The sequence below is a fragment of the Saimiri boliviensis genome, chromosome 4 (assembly GCF_048565385.1).
Source record: "Saimiri boliviensis isolate mSaiBol1 chromosome 4, mSaiBol1.pri, whole genome shotgun sequence".
NCBI lineage: Eukaryota > Metazoa > Chordata > Mammalia > Primates > Cebidae > Saimiri > Saimiri boliviensis.
The window spans coordinates 101,683,459-101,703,518 of NC_133452.1; the positions used below are offsets into that span (position 1 = coordinate 101,683,459).

Sequence of the window (20,060 nt, forward strand, 5' to 3'; positions counted from 1 at the left end):
AAAATTTAAAGTCATGGGCTGGGTGCAGTGGCTCATGCCTTTAATTCCAGCCCTTTGGGAGGCCAAGGTGGGCATACCACTTGAGCCCAGGAATTTGAGACTAACCTGGGCAACATGGCAAAACCCCATCTTTACAAAATATACAAAAATTATCTGGGCGTGGTGGCCATACCTGTAGTTCCAGCTACTTGGGAGGATTGTTTGAGCCCAGGAGACCGAGGCTGCAGTGAGCTATGATGGTGCCACTAAACTCCAGTCTGGGTGACAGAACAAGACCCTGCCTCAAAATAAATAAATAAATAAAATTCTAAGTCATGAGAAAGCACTGAAGCATGACGTAACTAATAATACCTGTACTTCCGTGGCACCTAAGATAATGATGTATTTTGCAGTTGATGGCATCTCAGATTTACTCAATCATGGTAAGAACTTTGTATTGTATTTCCAGTCGCTCTCACAAGTTGACTTGTGATCCCCGTAAAATATGTTGCTGCCAGCTCATTTCAGCTGGATCTTTTGCAACACTGGGTTGGAGAGGAAAATAACAATGACAATGAACACATTATAAAGCTTTAAAGCCTAATTCACCAATGTCAGCTAAGAATGCATTTGGGGCTGGGCACTGTGGGATCACACCTGTAACCTCAGCACTATGAGAAGCCAAGGTGGGAGGATCACTGGAGCCCAGGGGTTTGAGCCCAGCCTGGGCAACATGGTGATACTCTAACTCATTTAAAAAAAAAAAAAAAAAGAATGCATTTGTCCGCAAGGAACAGAGACTCAAACAATAGTCGTTTAAACAACTAGAGATTTATTTTCTTCTCTTAACAGGAAATCTGGCAGTAGCAGCCTGGTACTTGGGTAGTGGCCTCTGGGGAGTGTGTCTGGGTGGCTAAGAAGAGGTGAGACAGAAAACTACTGGGACTTTTTAAAGCCTTTAAGTATTTGTGACTATTTTACCCTCTGAACTCTTGTATTAGTCACTATTGCTCTGTAACGAATTACCTCAAACCTTAGGCACTTATGATATAAAACACTGATTATCTCATAGTTTCTAGAGTCAGGACTCCAAGAGTGGCATAGGTGGGTGGTCCTGGCTCAAGGTCTCTCATAGTGCTGCTGTAAAGCTATTGGCTGGGGCTGGGGCTGTCTGAAAGCTCTCCTTGAGGGAGGGAAACTTCATTCACGCTCTCTCTCTGACTGTTAGCAAGAAGCCTCAGTCTTTCTTGGCTGTTGGCCAGAGAACTCAGTTCCTCACCTCCTGGGCCTTTCTATATGTCACTTGAATTTCCTTGTGACATGGCCACTGGCTTCCCCCAGAGTAAATGATGTGTGTGTGAGAGACAGAGAGAGAGAGAGAAAGAGAGAGAGAGAGAGAGACCAAAATGGAAGCCACACTATCTTAATAATCTCAGAAGTGATATCCATCACTACAGCTGTATTTAATTGGTCACACTCACTGACCCTGCAGGGGACTACGGGGAGAGGACAATATAAGGGTAAAAACACCAGGAAGCAGGAATTAGTCACTTTTCTCCCCCCTGCGAGACAGAGTCTTGCTCTGTCACCCAGGCTGGAGCGCAGTAGGCCAAACTCAGCTCAGTGCAAGCTCAGCCTTCCAGGTTCAAGCAATTCTTCTGCCTCAGCCTCCCGAGTAGCTAGGATTACAGGAGTCTGCCACTGCACTTGGCTAATTTTTGTATTTTTAGTAAAGACAGGGTTTCACCATGTTGGCCCAGCTAACTCCTGACTTCGTGATCCGCCCACCTCGGCCTCCTAAAGTGCTGGGATTACAGGCATGAGCTACCATGCCCGGCCGGAAGCAGGGATTATTGAGGCAAACTGGAGGTTGACTATCACACCTCTATGTATGTATACATATATGTGTGTGTGTATTTGAGAAAAATGATTAATTTAAAACAGAAAAATAAATTTAGAAAAAAGACATAAAAACAAAACACCAAATGGTTGTTACTAATTCACTCTTCCACCAAAAATATATGTACGTATCTGGCTTAGCACGTATTTGCCATCATTTAGCATTATTATTATTATTATTTTATTTATTTATTTTTTTGAGACAGAGTTTCTCTCGTTACCCAGGCTGGAGTGCAATGGCGCGATCTCGGCTCACCGCAACCTCCGCCTCCTGGGTTCAGGCAATTCTCCTGCCTCAGCCTCCTGAGTAGCTGGTATTACAAGCACGCACCACCATGCCCAGCTAATTTTTGTATTTTTAGTAGAGACGGGGTTTCACCTTGTTGACCAGGATGGTCTCGATCTCTTGACCTCGTGATCTACCTGCCTCGGCCTCCCAAAGTGCTGGGATTACAGGCGTGAGCCACCGCGCCTGGCCTGGCATTATTATTTTTAAGATTCTTTTCTATTTTCATTTATTCTCTTCATTTAACCTGGTAGTAGGTGAAAAGTAATATTTTAATTTTTGTATCTTTGTTGATTATTCCTAAGGTTGAACATTTGTAAATTATTTGTTCACCAGTTTTATTGATGTTTTTGCAAGTTATGTCTTTACTTAATATATTAATGCATTAGGATATTAGCATTTTTTTCAATGTGCATGAGTTCTATATATAATAAAGGTATTACTCTTTTTTCTTTTTGAGATAGGGTCTTGCTCTGTCTCCCAGGCTAGTGTGTAGTGGCAAAATCCTGCCTAACTGCACCTTTGACCTCCTGGGTCTCTATACTCCTCCTGCCTCAGTCTCCCAAGTAGTTGGAACTACAGCTGTGTGCCACCATGCCTGGTTAATTTTCTTTTTCCAGAAATGGGGTCTCACTATGTTGCCCACGCTAAAGATATTACTCTTTGTCAAAGGAAAAAAAGGCAGCTGTCTAGGTGGTGAGGAATATGGAGATCCTGCACTCCTCAGTGGCAGAGTGCCAAGGAGGGAGCAGGACCTCAAAAGGGACATCTCAGCATTGTACCTGGAGAGGGAACTGGACCCTGAGTACGAGGGATTCTGTCTTCCCTCCTCCAACCTCAGTAAAGATTCCTACAACTCATGTGGGGCTAGAAACAGGCACCAGCGGGCTTCACGGTCCCCATTCTTGGGCTGGCATGAGCCAGCTGTCAGCACCCCCAAGGATGCCACAGGTTTTTTTGTTCCAGGTTCTACATCTGGATTCTGGGGCATCCCTGGGAGCCAGAGGAAGCCCCAGTGATAACAGAGATTGAATTTCTTTCTAGTCTGGCAATATCCAGACCAATTTATTAGATTTTTAAAATATAAATGGATACTTTGTATATACATAAGCCTCTATATTCTGTATTTTCTTATTTAAAACTTCATCTACATTCTACATTTTCTTATTTAAAACTCCATTAACTTTTTTTTTTTTTTTTTTTTGAGACGGAGTTTCGCTCTTGTTACCCAGGCTGGAGTGCAATGGTGCGATCTCGGCTCACCGCAACCTCCGCCTCCTGGGTTCAGGCAATTCTCCTGCCTCAGCCTCCAGAGTAGCTGGGATTACAGGCACACGCTACCATGCCCAGCTAATTTTTTGTATTTTTAGTAGAGACGGGGTTTCATCATGTTGACCAGGATGGTCTCGATCTTTTGACCTCGTGATCCACCCGCCTTGGCCTCCCAAAGTGCTGGGATTACAGGCTTGAGCCACCGTGCCCGGCCTCCATTAACTTTTAAAAAAAGATATTGAGATAATTTATTATTTTTTCTCACTCCTTTCCCTTGGCTTTGTATATAACAGCGTGAATTTGAACTGTAACTGAACACTAATACAAGACATGGCTTTATCACATTGTCTTTATTTTCAAAAAATAACATGAAGTCTGTTTTGGCCTGCTTCCTCAAGGATTTAGGGAAAAATTCCTAGTATCACGTGACACTGGTTAGAAAAGAAAAGAAATGAGAGAAAAATTTCATCTCAAATCTGTTTTTTTGTTGTTTGTTTGTTTTGTCTGTTTGTTTTTGCCTGCTCTTTCCCTGCCCCTTGATGGAATCACACAGAACCATCTGAATTCACCCAATCTTGGAATCTGAGGGAAGAGTTCTAGACAGTGTGGTCACTGTGAAGGGCTCGATGTCCAAACTTCAGTGGTCCCACTGCTCATAGCCCTGGAGACCATGGCTTAGAGTTCAGTCCCCAGCCAAGTGTCAGCTAACCCATCAGACATTCTGCCACTCTGGGGTCTGGAAGGGAGTCAAACACAGGACTCCACGGAGGGCAGACCCTGTACCCCTCTATTCCCCCCATGGGAAGGAAATTCCACTTGCTGTGAAAAGCTTTGCATGCAAAGCCCTCATGAACTGACTGAGACCCAACTTTCCATGGCTATCTCTAACCATTCCTTCTCATGTATCTAATACGCCTACTTTCTCAAATATTTTTTTCTCTGCTTCTTCACCGGGCTCATCTCTCAAGGTATTCAAATCCTCAAAAAGGTGTCGGGGCTCTAGGTTGGCATCTGTAATTCTTTTGGCTTTCTTTTGTGGTCATAAGCTGACTGCCACGGTGACTTACACCAGTATCCCAGGCCAGAGTGTGCCAGCAAGCTCTCCTCCACGTTTGTCTCTTTCATAGGAAGTAAAACATTTCCCAGAAACCCCTAGCAGGCTTTTTCTCATGGCTCATTGGTCAGAACTGGGTCACACGGCACACGTAGCTGCAGGAGAGGCTAGGAAACCAGATTCCTAAGTTGGAATGGAATCCAACTTAGGCAAAGTTGAATGGAATCACCATAACCGGTTTAGGCAAATTATGATTTATGTCCAGACTGAACATAGTTGCCCTAGCCCTACAAAAAAAATGAGTCCCCTTAACAAAGAACATAGAAGGAAATAACTAATATAAAGTCTACCATAGAGATGGCCCATTAATTATTCCATCTTCTTAGGCCGGGCGCGGTGGCTCAAGCCTGTAATCCCAGCACTTTGGGAGGCCAAGGCGGGTGGATCACAAGGTCGAGAGATCGAGACCATCCTGGTCGACACGGTGAAACCCCGTCTCTACTAAAAATACAAAAAATTAGCTGGGCATGATGGCGCGTGCCTATAATCCCAGCTACTCAGGAGGCTGAGGCAGGAGAATTGCCTGAACCCAGGAGGCGGAGGTTGCGGTGAGCCGAGATCGTGCCATTGCACTCCAGTCTGGGTAACAAGAGCGAAACTCCGCCTCAAAAAAAAAAAAAAAAAAAAAAATTATTCCATCTTCTTTAATTTGGCAGGGGCTGCTACTCCTTGTTTGCCCCTTCTTCCACTCTGAAACACTTCCAAGAGTGTTTAGTTGTAAACTCAGTTGGCCAGAATAAGGTTTACATTTTCCAGCTTTCTGTGCAGCTGAGTGTGGTCACGTGACCAATTTCTGAGACTGGGTTAAAACGGGGAAAAAAGGGAGGAAACTATCAGGTATTGAAGAGAAAGGTCATGTTCTCCCTACCCTTCATCCCAGTGCAATGGCCCAGTGCATTCTTCCTGCCTGCTACACAGAGAAAACCAATTCACTGAGACGATGGCATTGCAGTAAAGGAAGAGTTTAATTGACACGAGGCTGGCCATACCACATGGGATATGGAGTTATTACTCAAATCAGTCTCGGCAAAGGCTCAGAGGTTAGGGTTTTTCGAGCATAGTTTGGCGGGCAGAGGACTAGGAAATGGGTGGTGCTGACTGGTTGAGGAGGCCATCATAGGGATGCGGAAATCTGTCCTTGTGTGCTTAGTCTGCCTCAGGACCGGTTCAGTCAGGAGTCAGGAGCTCAGGTGCCCAGATGGAGTTAGCCAGTCCTCAAAAATGACAATCTGAAAAGACATCTCAAAAGGCCAGTCTTAGATTCTAGTGATATTATCTACAGGAGGAACTGGGGGTGTTACAGGTCTTGTGGCCTCTGGAACAATGGCTGGTTATCATTTAACTACACCTACATTTTAGCAGAAGGCAGGCCCCTCTCTTAACCCTAACCTTGTGGCCTTTTATTAGTTTTACAAAGATGGTTTGGCTTTGGGAAGGGCTATTGTTATCTTTGCCTTAAGGTTAAACTGTAAACTAAATTATCTCCAAAGTTAGCTTGGCTTGGAATGACCAAGGAGAGCTTGGAGGTTAGAAGCAGGAAGGAGTCAACTGTGTCAGACTTAGCTCTTACTGTCATCATTTTGCAAAGGCAGTTTCATCAGAGGCTGAAACTCCGACGGGTGAATAACTACAAACTTCTATAGTGTCTAAAGCACTATTATTTTGCAGCTACACTTATATCCTAACAAATACAACTGCCTCCAATCCTTGGCCTATAAACATGCTAAAGTCTCTCCTACCTTAACTTCTCCATTGACCCCATGTTTCTCTCTAATTTACTTTCAGTCTTTCTCTGTGTAAGTCAGAGCAAGCAACAAGGGCCAACTCTTGGATGATTTAAGCAGAAAAACCATAGCTCACAGACTTTCTCCAGGAGAAAGCTGGAGAATCATATGTGTATTAGCTGTATATTGTCACAATAACATCACATAAACAACCATAAAGCCGCAGTAGCATATAGCAATGGATATGTATTTAGTACACAAGTTTGTGAGGTTCAGTTTATCTGCAGCTGGGCTGGGCTGAGCTCAGCTGATCTCAGCTGGACTCACTCAAGTGTCTGGGGTCAACTGTTGGTTGGCCAGGCAATTCTGTTGATTTTGGCTGAGCTAATTCATATGTCCGAGGCTCAACTGGCTGTTGGCTGATGTAGGATGGCCTCAGCTGGGATAACTTAGGGAGACTTGGCCTAGTTCCACGTGTTTTCCATCATCCAGCAGGCTAGCCTAGACATGTTCTCATGGCAATGGCAGAGAGCAACAGTGGGAGCAAGCCAATCACACAAGTGCTTTGCAAGCCTTGGCTTGTGTCATGTTTACTAACATCCCATTGACCAAAGTAAGTCAAAAGGGTGAGCCCAGTCAAAATGAGAAAGTCCAACAAGATGAGGTCCTCAAGTGAAGAATTAAGGCCATTAATGCAATCAATCTACCACACTATGTTCAGAGGTTTTTCCTGACAGGGTGGTGGGTAGCCCCAACATCATACCACGGAGCTGGTACACTGAAGGCACTGCCACTGCTGCTAATGAGCATTTGACTCCATAGTTACACGGAGAGGCCCAGGACAGGATGTGAATGTCACTGCTGCCACAGCTATTATCCCAAACTGGGAGTTGCTACCATGCTGGCACTGCCCATCAGCAGAATGGCTTCTGTTCTGCTTCTGCTTCTTCGCTTCACCAGCTCCTCGCAGTTGGAAGTCTGGAGTGGGCGCATCTTATCAGCAGAGCCTACGACATATGCCATGACTTAGTTCACAGGAAGGTTGAGAAAATAAGTAGCTGGTGTTTTCATATGTAATACTAGGAGGTGGACTCTGCTTCCCACAGAGTTTCATCGAGTGGGAAATTCTCCATATGTGGGAAAGGGATTTATATCATGAGAAGCTAAAACACCAGAACAGAACAACAATCACAAGGAAGAGAAGGAGGAGGATATCTACTAGCCTCTCATTTTCTTGACGGCCAAGCTTCTTGAAAGTGTATTCTTAGCTGGCTTTTCTCTTCGACATATTCCCTAATTCACTCCTGTAGTAATCAGCTTTTGCCACAATAATGATGCAAAATTCAGTGGCTTAACACTACAAGCATCTATTTTTGTTACGCCTCAGGCTGAAGGTTGCCTGGGGTGGGTTCCAGCCTTCAGTATGGATTTTTGTCTGCTCCACATGTCTGTTATCTTCCTTGGGCCAGTAGCTCCCCAGGGCACGCTCTTCTCTTAGTGTAGGCAGGGGAGTGGAAACACGTGATACCTCTTAAGGCAAACTGCTACTTTTGCTCACATTCCATTGGCCAGAAGTCTGGCAGGGAAATACACTCCATCTACTCTCACCCACTGTAAGAGGTAGTTAAATCATCTACTCTACTTCTACTCTTCTGGCTTCTGACCCTTACTGTTGGGGGGTCAGAATGGCTGTGCCATTACGGTCAACAATAACCCCACAATTGCCCAATCAAATAGACATTTCCCAGGCTGGGCATAGTGGTTCACATCTGTAATCCCAGCACTTTGGGAGGCCAAGGCAGAAGGATCACTTCAGCTCAGGAGTTTGAGACTAGCCTGGGCAACACAGTGAGACCCTATCTCTACAAAATAATTTTAATAATTAGCCTATATGGTGGCATGTACTGTGGTCCCAGCTTCTCAAGAGGTTCAGGCGAAAGGATTGCTTGAGCACAGGAGGTCGAAGCTGCAGTGAGCCATGGTTGTGCCACTGCACTCTAGCCTGTCCTTCCCCCCAAAAAAATTCTCAGAAGATGGAGAGACAGCCAGGTGCCAGGTCATGCAGTACCTATTAGGCATGATTAGGGCTTTGGATTTAATTCTAAGTGTAGCAGAAGCCATTTCATCATTAGATATGTGACTGACGTGGTCTTTCTATAACGCAGATCTGGTCACGTCATGTCCCTGATTAAATTGGCAATGAATGTCCCATTGCCAAGAAGAAAAGGTAACGTAAGACTTATATAGCCTTAGAAGTCTCTGATAGACCCCTGATGCAATATCTTCTGTCTTTCACACCGTTCCTTGTACTCTTTGGTCTTACCATGTAGAGCTACTTATGGTTAATTTTAGTTTGGATTCTCCAAGAAGCTGATCCTGAGACAAGGATTTGAGGGCAAGTAATTTATTTGGAGGTGACAGAAACACAAGTGGGGAAAGAGGCAGAAGTGATATAGGGGAAGGAAGGTAATCAATAAAGGGCGAACTATTAAGCCAGCTACCACAATGGACAACAGGAACTTAATCCTTTAAAGAAACTCTGAGAAACACACACCTCAGAATTATCCCCTCTAAGTGCTGAAGGAGCTTCGATGTTTATCTACTAACTCCTGAGAATCAGTAGGTAGTTGAGGGCTGCTCCCAGGAGGAGTTAACTCTCAGACATTTCCAGTATGTCATGAGTCTGAACAGCATGGTTTTCTATAGTTCTTGGGAGCTGGGGGAAGAGCCTTCAGGCAAAGAGATGCACTTAGCACAAGCAGAGGCTGAGGGATGTGGGTGAGGCACTGAGAGCATCTCCTACAGTTCCTCACACACAATTTCTCCTTGTAGACATCCATAGTTTCATGTATATTTCATCTTCCTGCCTAGGATGCTTTTTCCCACCCTCTCTACCTAGTAAACTCACATTCATACTTCAAGGCCTTCCTTAGATTCCCAAGCAGAGAGGCTCAAGCTCCACTCTGTGTTTTTTTTAGGACATATTATAGCACACACCTCCATTTTTATCACTTGCCATGCTGCTGTACTTACTAGCCGGACTCCTCTACCAGATTATACAGTACAATAATCTAGTAGAGGCTAGATTATCCTCTAGGACAGGGGCTGTATGTTTATAGTTCTTTATATAGTTTAGTGACAGGAATATAGTAGATACATAAAAGCTAGTGAGATAGAAATGTGGCAATGTTCTGGTGCAGTGCTGCATTGAACTGAGGTCAACTTGAGGCAAAATCATAATTTTTTTTTTTGCTCCTTTCTCACCTTCATGGCATTCCCCTCCCTTCACTCACCCAATACCTTGCTCTTCCTTCTCCCTAACATAATATCAAAATCCATTTCTGGATACTTCTCTTACATTAAATGAGCATAAAAAATAGGAAACTTGGGTTGCTATTCATCTGCTGCTGGCTAGCTTGAGGGTCCTCGGGCAATCCTCTTCTCTTTGAGTTTCAGTCTTCTCATCTGTAAAATGATTTCAATGTTCGTGCCAATAATTAGGGGTTTCTTCAAGAATATCTCTATAAGGATGGCTTATAAGGAACTGCCAACAGTGGTTGCCTCTAGGAAGCAGAAATAGGTGGCAATGGGCAAAAGTTGTGAGGGAGATCAACTTTTTCTTTATATCCTGCACTAGCTCCCTAGGACTTCTGCAGCAAATACCGCAAACAAAGTGGCATAAAACAACAGAAATTTTTTTTAAGGTTCTGGAGGCTGGAAGTCCCAAATCAAGTAAACTCATGCTTCAAAGTCTCTGGCAGAGAATCCTTTCCTCCCCTTCTGGGTTCTGGGGGCTCCAGGCATTCCTTGGTTTATGGCTGCCTCACTCCAGTCTGCCTCTGGTCACATTGCCTCATTCTCTTCTGTCTGTTTCTTCTCTCATAAAAGAACACTTGTCATTGGATTTAAGATCCAACCAAGCAATACAAGATGATCTCATCTTAAAATCTTTAACTTATTCTTTATAAGGACCCTTTTTCTGAATAAGATAACATCCGCAGGTTCCAGGGATTTTAATGTATACATACATATCTTTTTGGGGGCCACAATTCAGCCTATCCAGTTGTACATTTTTATGATAATATTGCTTTTCTTTTCTTTTTTCTTTTTTTGAGACAGAGTCTCACTCTGTTGCCCAGGATGGAGTGCAGTGGCACTATCTCAGTTTGCTGCAACCTCCACCTCCCGGGTTCAAGTGATTCACCCACCTCAGCCTCCTGAGTAGCTAGGACCACAGGCTAACTTTTTTGTATTTCAGTAGAGACAGGGTTTCACCATGTTTGCCAGGCTGCTCTCGAACTCCTGACCTCAAGTGATCTACCTGCCTCAGCCTCCCAAAGTGCTGGGATTACAGGTGTGATTCCTGGGCCCAGTGGAGGGAAGATTTCTATGTGACTGAACAGAGACTAAGATTTCCACTTTTCTGCTTCCTGTTCAACCAAATTTTGTCCTTCCCTTAGGATCTGACTTTGAGCCACCTTTTCCCTCCAACTTTTATTTACTGTTGAAACCATGTTATAGAAAATAAAAATGGAACTCTCATCCCATGTGGTTGGAAGTGTAAAGTAGTATGACCACTTTGAAAAACAGTTGGGCAGTATTTTGCAAAGTTGAACTTATGCACACACTCCAGACCAACAATTCCACTTTCATGTCAACATCCTAGAGAAACATTTCTAGTTGTTCACTTATCCGCAACATACAGGTAAGAAAGTTTGTAGCAGCAGAATTCATAGTGGCACAGAATATGAAACTACCAAATGTCCATCAGTAGTAGCATAGATAAAATGTGGTATTTATAAAATGGACCATTACAACCGTGAAAATGAGTGAACTATAGCTATACTCATCAACGTGGGTAAATATCAAAATCATACTATTCTCTAAATGAAGCAGGCAACAGAAGAATAGATGTATACAATATTAATAGTATGTTACTTAAGGTTACAAACATAGGTAGAAAATATAAAAACAAGGGAAAGATTAACACAAGATTCTGCACAGTGGTTACATCTGAAAGAAAGAGAAAAGGGGAACGACCACAGGAAGGGACCCCCCAAGTGGCTTCTAAGGTATTGGTAATATCCTGTTGTATAGCATGGGGAGTGGGTACACGAGCGCGAATGTTATTCATCAAACTGTGCATATTAGTTTTATACATTCTTTTGTGTGTCTGATGTATTTAACATCCCATGAGAAAATTCTATTATAGGTGAGGACATGGAGCAATGGAAACTCACACTCATTGCTGTGAGGATAAGTTGGAAAAGTCATTTTGGAGACTATTTTGCAGTATCTAGTAAAGTGGAAATCGTACATGTTCTGTGACCTAGCAATGCCTTTCCTAGATATTCCTAGGTACTGTACCTTAAAGCAGTGCTTTTCAAACATGCTGATCATAGCCTCTTATTGAGAAATACATTTTACATCACAACCAAGCATTTCTCTTTCTTTCAGGCACGTGCATGCGTGCACACACACACAAATGTAAAAAGGCTGGGAAAAATGTTTGCAAAACAATGCCTATCCCTATTACATGCAGCATATTCTGATATGTTCTATTTCTGTCTATTCTGTTTCATTAAAGGTCTCAACCTTTAGGTTTAATTTAACTCATTAGTAGTTAATGCTTTGGAATGTTTGTGTCCCCTCAAAATTGGATTTAGATGCATATATTGAAACTAATCATCAATGTGATGGTATTAGGTGGTGGGGTATTTGGGAGGTGGTGATGGTAGATTACTGCCCTTTTAAAAGAGGCTCCAAAGAGCTGCTTGGCCCTTTTCACCATGTGGTGACACAGCCAGCAGGTGCCATCTATGAACCAGGAAATGGGGCCTCACCAGACACCAAACCTGTTGCCATCTTGGTCTTGTACTTCCTGCCCTCCAGAACTGTGAGAAATAAATTCCTGCTGTTTATAAGCTACCCAATCTATGATATTGTTGTTTTTATTTTTTATGTCAGACAGGTAATATGCCTACATCTTAACAAGGTTTGAGGGAGGTACATCTCACACATGGGCATAAACATTCACTCATCTCGCTTGCAAACTGCAAAAGGACTGATCTGTGATATTTCGTTATAGCCTGAATGGACTAATAGAATTGAGAAACCATAATTTGAGAAAACTGCACTAGAGAAAATTTTCCACGAGATAATTTATAAAAGAATGTTAACTGAGCAGTGCTCAGAATAAAAATAACTGGAAATGAGAATTGAGGAAGAGTCACATAATGGAACGATATATTGCAGTTAAGATGAGTAAACTAGAGCTCAATGTATTAACAGAATGTTGAGTAAAAAAGCCAGTTGCTGAAGCATATGTACAGTATGATGCTATTTATAAAGTTGCAAAACATGGAAAACATGTTGTTTATGGATACACACATATGTAATAAAAATCTAAAACACGCATGGGAACGCTGAACATGTAACTCAGGATTGTGGTTTCCACTGGAGAGAGGGAGTGGAACTGGATCAGAGAGAAACAAAACAGAACTTTAATTATATTTTAAGGTTTTTTTGTTTCTTAATCTTTTTCTTATTTGTTCCTTATTATTTATTGCAGGAGATGGCAAACTACCAATTACGGGCCAAATCTGGTATGCTATTTTTATGTGATCTATGAGATAAAAATGGTTTTTACATTTTTTAATTGTTGAAAAACTTGAAAGAAGAATAATATTTCATGATATGTAACAGAAAGTTCAAATTTCTTTTCTTTCTTTTTTTTTTTTTTTTTTTTTTGAGACGGAGTTTCACTCTTGTTGCCCAGGCTGGAGTGCAATGCCGCGATCTCTGCTCACCGCAACCTCCGCCTCCTGGGTTCAGGCAATTCTCCTGCCTCAGCCTCCTAAGTAGCTGGGATTACAGGCACGTGCCACCACGCCCAGCTAGTATTTTGTATTTTTAGTAGAGACGGGGTTTCACCATGTTGACCAGGATGGTCTCGATTTCTCGACCTCGTGATCCACCCGCCTCGGCCTCCCAAAGTGCTGGGATTACAGGCTTGAGCCACTGCGCCCGGCCCGAAAGTTCAAATTTCAATGTGGATAAATAAAGTTTTATCAGAACACAGCTCCAAGAGCTTATTTATTGTCTGTGGTTGCTTTCACACTGCAATGGCAGAGATAAATAGCTGCCACGCAGACCATATGGCTGGTAAAGCCTAAAAATATCTACAATCCTGCCCTTGTTAGAAGCTTATGAACCCCTGGTTGACATATATACATATATGTATACATACATATACGTGTTGACATATGTGTGTATATACATACACACATGTGTGAGGGTCTGTGTGTGCGTGTGTGTATTTTTTTTTTTTTTGAGACAGTGTCTCACTCTGTCACCCAGGCTGGAGTACAGTGACACAGTCTCAGCTCACTGCAACCCCCACCTCCGGGTCTCAAGCGATCCTCCCACCTCAACCTTCCAAGTAGCGGGGACCACAGGTGTGTGCCACCACACTCCGCTAATTTTTTTGTATTTTTGGTAGAGATGGAGTTTGTGATGTTGCCCAGGCTGGTCTTGAATTTCTGAGCTCAAGTGATCCACCCGCCTCAGCCTCCCAAAGTGCTGGGATTACAGGCATGAGTCACCGTGCCCAGCTATATTTTATGAAATTAAAACTTATGGTAACATTAAAGAAAAGTTCCAGAAGGACCAAAATGTATAATTCTACCCTCTACCAAAATTCGCTTAATTTTTCCATGTTTTCTTCCCATCTTTGACAAAACCTATATATTCTTTTTTTTTTTTTTTGAGATGGAGTTTCACTCTTGTTACCCAGGCTGGAGTGCAATGGCGCGATCTCGGCTCACCACAACCTCCGCCTCCTGGGTTCAAGCAATTCTCCTGTCTCAGCCTCCTGAGTAGCTGGGATTACAGGCACGTGCCACCATGCCCAGCTAATTTTTTGTATTTTTAGCAGAGACGGGGTTTCACCATGCTGACCAGGATGGTCTTGATCTCTCGACCTTGTGATCCACCCACCTCGGCCTCCCAAAGTGCTGGGATTACAGGCTTGAGCCACCGTGCCCGGCAGAACCTATACATTCTTATTGAAGTCATGCAAAGATATTTTATATTCTACTTTTTCCCTGCTGTACATCATTTCCTACACCTTTTTGATGTACTATGTAACATTCAAACTTGCCCTCTTTAATGGTATAACATGGTTCAAGTTTATAACTGCACACCATAATGTATGTAATTGCCTTCTCATGTTTAAATCTTCATATTCTTTTCATTTTCCCCTGTTTATTATTGGTTGCAAGACAAGGAATATCTCTGTACACAGAGATTTTCCCCTTTCTTCTTGCCAGCCATGGTGACTTCTTTTCTTAGAATAAATTCTTAGGAATGAAATACCTAGGCTGGGCGTGGTGGCTCATGCCTGTAATCCAAGCACTTTGGAGGCCAAGGTGGGCAGATCACCTGAGGTCGGGAGTTCAAGACCAGCCCAACCAACATGGTGAAACCCCGTCTTAAAAAAAAAAAAAAAAGAAAAGAAAAAGGAAAAAAGGAATGAAATACCTAGTTTTCCCTCCCCACCCCCAAATTCTGAAAACTCTTTCTTCCTCTCTTTATTACTATAACCTCTTGCCTTTTCAGTCTTTTTGCTTATCCCTTTGCCTTCTCTAATATAACTGATCTCTGCCACTGGCTCTTAGAGTGGTTGTTTAGATACTGTAAAGTTCTCCTGCTCTTAAATCCCAGCTTGACCTCACTGTCTCTTAGGTGGTCCAGCACTGCACAGTGCATTGTGAAGGCTGCTCCTTGCTCTAATTTCTTAACCCTTCCCCTTGTTAAGTGTCTACTTCCTTCCTTCCATTCCACTTCTTTGCTAAGGTTAAAGTCTGCCAGTGATCTCTCTGTAAGTCCAAAGGCTTTTTTCTCTATTTTTATCTTTCCACCAGAGCTCCTGTCCTGAAGTGACTTTCCTCCTATCGTTCCTCAGGCCTTTCTCTTTCCTTTCCTGTCCCTACATAAGGATTATCTCTTTCATAACACTTTCTCTAAGGGTTGGGATATGCCTACCTCTTTCAAGTCCACAGTCAACCCAGGAATATCTCATCCCTTAACAAAACTTTGCCCCATTCTAAGTAGTTTAACCCCCTTTTGAATGAAGATGAAGTTGAGCGGGGAAAAGTAAAAACTTGCAGGCAAACAACATTGAGAAGCCTCTACTTAAACAGTTTCAAAAGAAACTCTTGAGATAAATTCAACCATCACAGGCCATACTATACTAATAACAGAAGATCTACAAAGTGATGTCCGTGGCATAGCAGCATCAGCGTCACCTGGGAGCTTGTTAGAAACGCTCAATTGTAGGCTCCACCTCAGATCTACTGAATCAGAATCTAGGTTTTTAATATAATCCTCAGTGATTCCCATGTGCAATGTAGTATAGGAAGCAATGGTCTAGTGGACCAGTGAATACCTGCCAAGAAGGACCTCCATCAGAAGGCCTCCAAGGACCCCTTGGGAACCTCAAACCAATGATTTACACCTCTTTTTTTTTTTTTTTTTTGAGATGGAGTTTCGCTCTTGTTAGCCAGGCTGGAGTGCAATGGCGCGATCTCGGCTCACCGCAACCTCCACCTCCTGGGTTCAGGCAATTCTCCTGCCTCAGCCTCCTGAGTAGCTGGGATTACAGGCACACGCCACCATGCCCAGCTAATTTTTTGTATTTTTAGTAGAGACAGGGTTTCACCACGTTGACCAGGATGGTCTCGATCTCTTGACCTCATGATCCGCCCGCCTCGGCCTCCCAAAGTGCTGGGATTACAGGCTTGAGCCACCACGCCCGGCCTTGATTTATACCTCTTGCTGGGCGAGGATGGCTGCCATAGCTATCAGCCCTCTGATGACAGCTACCAACCAATCTCATGAATAGGTGGGGGGCCTCCCTCCCTCATCATTCTAGGTACAGGCACATTCCTTTGAAGCTGCAAAAGAGTTTGAAGAATACAATCATTCTCAGAGAAGAAGACTGTTCTTCAACCGAGAGTGTAGGCAAGGATATAGAATCACTGGTAAAGTGGACACATCCTACTAGGGGTTAGGAAACACTGTTTCCATCATTTTTCCTAACAAAAAATATGTGAACAACATAGAACTGAAAGACAAGAAATATTTATATTTTTCATTCTTTCACTCAGTAAATATTTAATGGGGCCAGGCGCAGTGGCTCATGCCTGTAATCCCAGCACTTTGGGAGGCCCAGGTGGGCAGCTCATCCGAGGTCAGGAGTTCGAAACCAGCCTGACCAACATGGAGAAACCCCATCTCTACTAAAAATACAAAACTAGCTGGGTATGGTGGCGTATGCCTGTAATCCCAGCTACTTAGGAGGCTGAGGCAGGAGAATCACTGGAACCCAGGAGGTGGAGGTTGAGGTGAGCAAATCTTGTGCCATTGCACTCTAACTTGGGCAACAAGAGTGAAACTCCGTCTCAAAAAAAAAAAATTATTAAGCACTCATTATGTGCCAAACGTTATTCTAGGTGCTGGGGATACAGCAAGGAACAAAGCAAAGTCCCAGCCTTGGTGGAGTTCACATTTTAGGGCACCCAGGCATATTTTCCCAATATGCCAGTTCCCAACCTTTTTGGCACCCAGGACCAGTTTCATGGAAGACAACTCTTCCATGAAAATTTTGGGGGAAGGGGGTTTCAGGATGAAACTGTTCCACTTCAAATAATCAGACATTAGATTCTCATCAGGAGTGCACAACCTAGATCCTGTGTATGAGCAGTTCACAATACGGTTCACACTCCTACGAGAATCTAATGCTGCTGCTGATCTGACAGGGGACGGAGCTCTGGGGGTAATGATTGCAAGCCCACCAGCCGCTCACCTCCTGCTGTGCAGCCTGGCTCCTAACAGGACACAGACAGGGGACTTCTATTTTAGGGGATAGAGATGGACAGCAAACAAGTATATAATATGGCCTGTAGTGATAGCCCTTTTACGTAAAAATAGAGCCAGGCACAATGGCTCATGCCTGTAATCCCAGCATTTTGGGAGGCTGAAGAGGAAGGATCATTTGAGCCCAGGAGTTCGGGACTAGCCTGGGCAACATGGGGAGACTCTGTCTCCACAAATAATCAAAAGATTAGTTGGTGCGGTGGTGTGTGCTGTGGTCCCAGCTACTTGGGAGGCTGAAGTAGGAGGACTGCTTGAGCTCCGGAGGTCAAGGCTTCAGTGAGCCGTGATCATGTCACTTTATTCCAGGCTGGGCAACGGACTGTGACCTTGTCGCAATAAATTAAAGAAAGAAAGAAAAAGAAAAATAGAGCAGTGTAGCCACTATTTAAGATGGGTGATTAGGGAAGGTCTCTCCAAGATATAGACAGTTGGGTATAGGTGTGAAATGGGAAAGCAAGGCATTTAGGGGAAGAGAAGTCCAAGCAGAGGAAATGGCTAATGCAAAGGCCTGGAAGTAGAAACATGTTTAGCGTGTTCGAGGAACAGCGGAAAGAACAATGGGCATGGTTGGAGCAGATTAAGTAAGGAAGACAGTGTAATGAGATGTGACTGGAGAGGTGAGTGGAACCAAGTCATGTAGCGTCTTTAAGGAGCTTGGATTTTATGCCAAGTACAATGGAAACCATTGCAAGGTTTTGAGCAGAGGAGTGACATGATACGGTCTGTTTCTGGGCTGGATGCAATGACGTTACCTGCAATACTAGCACTCTGGGAGGCCAAGGCTGGCAGATTGCTTGAGCTCAGGAGTACAAGACCAGCCTGAGCAACATGGTGAAACCTCATCTCTACAAAAACACAAAAAATTGGTTGGGCATCCTGCTGTGCACCTGTAGTCCCAGCTACTCAGGAGGCTAATGTGGGAGGATTGCTTGAGCACAGGAGGTAAATGTTGTAGTGAGCTGAGATCGTGCCACTGCACTGCAGCTTGGGTGACAGAGCAAGACCCAGTCTCAAAAAATAAAAATAAAAAAGGCAGGGAGCCAAATAGCAGGCTGCTGTAAGCGGGTGTGTTGGTTGGTTAAGATTAGAGTGGTCAAGTGGTAGTGGTGGTGAAAAAGGTTCCCACAATCTCAGTTTCCCTAGCAAATACTATTTTAAAAGCCATCACCAGGTAACTGATGTGAATTAAAAAAAAAAAATCTTAGAGGGGAAACAGATACAGAAAACTAAGTGTAGAAATAATGGGCTTCTTCTCTGGGTTGAGCGCTGCTAACAACATCCCCTGGGAATCAGTGTTATTTAACATTTCATAAAAGATTAAGAAAAAGGAATACTTTGAGATAGTTCTAGGTACACAAATTATACTTTCCTTTCCACATAGTAAAATGTCAAATCAATAGGGAGCATCTTATGGAACATCTCTAAAGCCATGTGCATAAGCTGGAAAGTGGCAGGTATCTTGTCACATGGATGAGTGTATGGCAGCTCACATAGGGGAAAACAATTCAGAGGATACCTTTAAGATGATGAACTCTGAACTGCCAGTTGCCACCAAGATAAGGAATCTAGAAGTTGTTTTAGATTTTTACTTCAAGACATCAACTCTTCTAAAGCCCAAACAGCCAGCAAAAGTTCTGGCTGTCCAGAATAAAGACAAAACATCCACCTTAACAAAGCCTTAGTACATTCCTCTTTGGGCTTTTTGTGCAGTTAAGAAAAAGAAGTGCCAGAGAAAGGTAGGTAAAATGATTAAAAGAATAGAGGGGTGGCTGGGCGCAGTGGCTCATGCCTGTAATCCCAGCACTTTGGAAGGCCAAGGTGGGTGAATCACAAGGTCAGGAGTTCAAGACCATCCTGGCCAACAGAGTGAAAGCCCATCTCTACTAAAAATACAAAAATTAGCTAGGTATGGTAGTGCATGCCTATAATCCCAGCTACTTGGAAGGCTGAGACAGGAGAATAGTTCAAACCAGGGAGTTGGAGGTTGCACTCCAGCCTGGGCGACAGAGCAAGATTCAGTCTCAAAAAAAGAAAAGAAAAGAAAAAAAGAATAGAGGGGTTTCCCCTCCCCTGTCCTGGGTTAAATGGCCATAAAGAAGACAAGATGAATGTGTATAAAAGCATTAAAGATTCAGAGAGAGTAAAAATAACTCTTTTCATAGAATCCTATAATTCTAAAATCTGGGGACAGAAGAAGCTTGAAAATGGGAGTAATGGGGCCAGGTGCAGTGGCTCACGCCTGTAATCCCAGCACTTTGGGAGGCTGAGGCGGGCAGATCACCAGGTCAGGACATTGAGACCATCCTGGTAACATGGTGAAACCCTGTCTCTACTAAAATATGAAAAATTAGCCAGGCGTGGTGGCTGGCACCTGTAGTCCCAGCTACTCTGGAGGCTGAGGCAGAAGAATAGCTTGAACCGGGGAGGCAGAGGTTGTAGTGAGTTGAGATCACGCCCCTGCACTCCAGCCGGGCGACAGAGTGAGACTCCGTCAAGAAAAAAGAGAAGAAAGGAAGGAAGAAAGGAAGGAAGGAAGAAGGAAGGAAGGAAGGAAGGAAAAAAAGAAAGAAAGAAAGGAGGGTAATGAAGAAACAGTCACTGGAGGACATATAAAGAAGGTCCTTCTTTGGCTGGGGCCAGGGGTCAGGTCTTTAAGCATTCTCCAGTGTGTGGAAGGACATGGCGTCGGGTCTTCAAGTATTCTCCAATATGTGGACGTACATGTGGTAGCTGCGAATGGGGGGTGAGTGAGGGCGTGGGGGACACCTCAACAGTCCTTCAATGGGACAAAACCCACTCTAGACTGGTGCCTACTTTCTCTCTGTCCCCAAATCACCACGGAATACAA

The 20,060-nt window shown here is 43.6% G+C and overlaps 1 non-coding gene across 1 annotated transcript; it reads right to left on the reverse strand.

Annotated features, from left to right (window-relative positions):
- Positions 1-12,235: 12,235 nt before the first annotated feature.
- Positions 12,236-12,339, reverse strand: LOC120363505 (small nucleolar RNA U13). The gene has a single exon (XR_005579049.1). It is a non-coding gene; the product is annotated as a small nucleolar RNA U13 (small nucleolar RNA).
- Between the last annotated feature and the right edge of the window lie 7,721 nt (positions 12,340-20,060).